Source organism: Penaeus monodon, chromosome 6, assembly GCF_015228065.2.
Source record: "Penaeus monodon isolate SGIC_2016 chromosome 6, NSTDA_Pmon_1, whole genome shotgun sequence".
In the NCBI taxonomy this organism is placed as follows: Eukaryota; Metazoa; Arthropoda; class Malacostraca; order Decapoda; family Penaeidae; genus Penaeus; species Penaeus monodon.
In genome coordinates, this window is record NC_051391.1 from 27,346,716 (window position 1) to 27,351,991 (window position 5,276).

A 5,276-nucleotide genomic window follows, 5' to 3' on the forward strand; every position below is an offset into this window, starting at 1 on the left:
TAATAATTATTATTATTTTTATTTTGATTACTATGGTAAGCCAAATAAAGAACTGCACAGAAAAAATCGAAAATTATACCAACAAAGGTTTCAGTGCACGTCAAAACACAGCCAAGAAAGAAAGAAAAGACAGAAAATCATCACTTATTTACGTAGTAATTACATATTAGCTAATCCTTTAAACTTGTCGAAGAAGTTACAGTCTCTGAAGGCAATCTATTTCAAAGACTACAAAGAGCAGTAAAAACATCTAGAGAACTGAGAAGTAGACGATCTCCTTGCACCAAATGTCACTGAACTGAGGGCCACTGAACTTCTAGTAACTCCTGCAGTTTGATAAAAGTCAGGTAAAACCTTATAGAGTGGATGCAAATTATCAGTTACAATCTTGTATAAGACTGAAGGAGCCCCACGATGCCCAATGTCCGTAGTCTGAGTCAGACAGGAGAAATTTAATGGAATTAAAAGAAAGATCAAACAGTCTTAAGTGTGACTCTGCAGCAGATAACCACACAGGAGAACATACTCAAAAGAAGCATCTACGAGTAATGTTGTCATACCACGATTTAATTATCATCAGGTCTACAGTGACTGTCAGATACTATTTCCCTGGTTGCCGAAGAAGAAATATCAGCATTGAGAGAAGTATAATCAGCATATGCCACCATTTTATTAGTAATGCCAGACCACATATTGCTTGTATATAAAATGGAGAGCAAAAGGGCCAAGAACAATGCCCTAAGGAACCCCAGAAGACACGCGGGGATACGAGCTAAAACTATCATCAATATGAACACGCTGTTGCCTCTGTCAAAAATTCAGTTAAAATACTTCAAATTTTACCACCAACACCAACATACTTCAACTTACCTGTGGTTAACAGAATCAAAAGCTGCACTAAAATCCAGAGAGACAAACCTTGCATCATGATCCTTATCCTAAGCAGACTGTTCTTCATGCACCAACATGAGCAATGCATCATTGGAGCCGAGTCCCTTTCTAAAACCAAACTGAGTCTCTTGAAGAAACGGTCTCAAATGTACAGAAAGACTTTTGACCAGCAAACGTTAAAAAAATGGTGTAATTGAAATGGGACTACAGTAGGTGAAGGCCGTGGGCCCTTGGGAATAGGGGTAACATCACCAAAGTGCCAACACTCTAAAATAACCCTTGATGAACTAAAAGGCGTAAGATTACAGCTAATTTAAGGGCTTATTGACCATTTAGTCTTTTTAAAATCAATGGAAATAAGCCATTTGGGTCTACTCCATCATATTCGTCTAATTCTGATAACAGATACTTGATTTCAGAGGAACTGAAGGCAAATGAAATAATGCATGGTAATGGGTGACATGAAAGAGGAAGTTCAATATCTTCTAAACTTTGTTTTGAATTAAAGCATTCTGCTAGCAAGGTAGCTTTCTCAATTGGACTATAAGTAACACTACCATCAGGCTTCATTAAAGGAGGAATGGAGGACTCAACACCAAACAGATATGCTTTAAGCATTGACCACCCTTTATGAGGCTGTGGCGCTTCTGAGAAAACTTTCAAAGGAGCATATATTCAGATTTAGCCCCTTATAAACATTAGTTTCTGTATTTCTCATGGCAACATAATTTCCCGACAAAGAAGGAATGCAATTAGCAGACCAGATATCGTAAGCAGTATGTTTGTCCCCATAAGCCTGGTGACAGCAAACCATGCTTTATTATGTGAACGAGATTTAAGATTTCTGGGAACAAACTTCGTTATGATGTTCAACAATAACAAATTCAGAACATTAACAGGGCAAGGAGCATTATAAACATCTCTTCAAACAATGCTATCAAAAGCATGATATACACCATCCTAATTAGATCTAGACTTTAAGAAGAAGTGTCTAGTTAGGGTAAAATCTGGTATTGGAAAGTCCAGCTGGATCTCACAAGTTAGACTACGGTGGTCAGAAGATTGGCGCGATGGACTCTACATTGATTATCCCCTTCACATCAGTTAATGAGAGATCTAAAAGATTATCACTCCTGTGAGTTGTCCCACGGACTAACTACTCACACCTAACATCTGAGAAATCTAAGACAGAAATGCCATGTCGGTCAGTTGGGGACACAGAATTCTGCCAGTCTCGGTGGTGAGCACTAAAATCACCTATAAAGATTAAGAACGATTCTCTTGAATGGAAATGTGTGAGGTCAGTAAACAATCACAAATGCTGTCATCGGAATTGTGACTTCTATAAAGACTAAAAAATGTAGAAATTATTAAATCGACTACACACTCTCACAACCTTGTATTCATAACAACCGCATTCCTACGTAGCAACAAGGGTTTATTAAGATTAGGCAAAAGCAACTCTGAGGTGTGCCTCATGTCTGAGTTTCAGCACAACAAATAGTGTCAAATTGTGTGAGATAACTGCAAGTTCATTCAAATTCCCATGAAGTCCACGAATATTACCAAAAAGTAACATCATCCGACAACATAATGATAATTCCATATAGAAACAATAAGACTATATATTTGAGAAAGAACTCAATCATCAAAAACCCAGAGAATCTTAGTACCCCCTTACCACTGAAGGCTTGCTCGGGACTGGGGGCCATCGACAGTCATGATTGCAATAAGAAAATATGAATAAGATGGAAAATCAAGAAATGCAGGGCTGACCCTACATACACTAGGGAGGTGTCTGAGTTCAGGAATGCTAGGCATACAACTATGGCTACAATTTAGAGGGTCCATCCCAAGGATGCAGTTGGTAGCGAAACTACTAACCCGCATTTGCTATAACAGCAGGGATACATAGAGCCCTTATGACATTATGGGACATTTCCTATCCATCACTCCAGTTCTCATACCTAAACCTATAGTATTATACTATATAGTATATATATATATATATATAATATATATATATATATATATATTATATATATATATTATATATTATATATATATATATATATATATATATATTAATATAGACATACACACACACACACAAACACACTCACACTCACAAACACACACACACCACACACTATAAGTGAGAAACCACCGCAAGCCACCAGATGTAAGCGACACGTGAGTTGGGAGTACCGTGTCACCAGATGTGAGTGAGACGAGAGATGGATATATATATATATATATATATATATATATATATATATATATATATATATATATATATATATATATATATATATTTTGTGTGTGTGTGGTGTGTTGGGATGCATTTTTGTGTATATATATATGTATATTATATATATATATATAAATATATATATATATATATATTATATTTTATATTATTATATATTTATATATATATATATTATATTATATATTATATCTAATGTGTAAATACATCTTCTACTACTACAACACACACACACCACACATACACGCAAATATATATATAATATATATATTAAAATATATATATAATATATATATATATATATATATATATATATATATATATATATATTATTTTAACACCTACCATACATATATCTATATTATATCTATGTGTAAATATCTATCTACTACCTACACACACACACACACACAAATATATTAATATATATAATATATATATATATTATATATATATATATATATAACATACATATATTATATATATTTTAATATATATACATTACTATACATATATATATATTATATATTATGTAAATACATATTATACCACTCCAAAATCACAAACTGTAACATACTGATTTAGTTTATCAGTGCGGTTGTATATTTGGCAAGAACTTCACTAATATGCATATACATTGTAAAGATATGTATAATGGTATATAAACACAAACACAAAAACAAAAAAATATAATAAATAAAAAAATAAAAAAACGGGCGGAAGCATGGAAACACGCTTAATTCAAGAAAAATCATGAACCATGATCGCAGGACGCGGTGGGCCGAATGTTTTGAGCATCGGACTCAAGACTGTCACGACGGCAATCTGAGTTGAGGGTTCGAGTCACCGGCCGGCGCGTTGTTCCCTTGGGCAAGGAACTTCACCTCATTGCCTACCTAGCCATGGGTGGCCAAGCCAGCCCAGAATCAGTGCGGAATGGGGTCCGACTCGAAAAAAAAAATAAAAAATAAAAATAAATTACAAAAAATAAAACGCATCTCGTGCGAAGGACATGGGCAATACCACGACTCCTCAAATTGCCAATGAAAATCATGGAAACATGACGTGCCAGCGCGGTCGCAGACCTCCGTTAAGGTAAGAAGATCATCAAGTATATGTCATCGAGGAATCTGAGTTTAGTTCATCAAGTATTTTCTTGGGAATGAATTCATCGGGATTGCATACTAGCATGGTGCACCCAACGTGCGTCCCACCCGTATAGAATGATTCGAAAATACTTGGCAACTTCCGGAGGAACTGCGGTGACCTGCCACGGGAACTCACTCTAGAGGATCAGGACATGAACTCACAATTAAGTATCAGCTGGTGCACGCGGCTCAAGACATGAAAACTGTTCAAAAGCAAGATGATACATACTATTAGTGTAGGCATCCTATGGTATCTAGTTCACATATAGTGTTTCCTGTAATCCCTTGTTGGACGAATTATTGAGCGATTTGCCGGAATGAGTACCTGGTAGCAAACGCCTCTTCCTATTCCATGATGACAATCTGCTTTTGGGCTAGCTGTCACGAGCATTCGCTGTGCCTCACTACACTCCCTGAGAGGTGGACAACAGCTAGGGCTGCGTAATCCTCTCTAAACATCCCTTGGTTAGACTTAGTTCTCACTGGGGGAGAGAAAGAACCAGGGACTGTCCTAATGACACATGAGCCTATCTTGTAGTGAGGCATTGTCCACGTCTGTGCTCTCTCCCAGGTGGTCACATCTAACCCTGAGTTGCCTCGTACATCCCCTGCCTGGGGGGAGCCAAGTTGACAGCGCGATACAGCTGCGCTCACACCCCAGCCTTGATCCACCGAAAGGGGTTCGAAACGCGGCCCGGGAAGCTAGGAGAGTCTGTCCTTTGGCATTTCCCGGAGTTTAACAGTTGCTCTAACCTTAAGGCTTGACATATTACACACTTGTTGGAGAAAAGAGCACAAACCGGTTGACAATCCGGGTTGCAGAGACCGGGCTTTAAGCCAAAGGAACCTGACAGCTCTGTGTTCTGGCCAAGAGCTAGACCCTCTCCCACCAGACAGCTCTAGGAGAGTCTGATCCTTAGGCTTTCCCACAGTTAGGTTCCCTCTAACTAGGCTTCGACAACTTAACA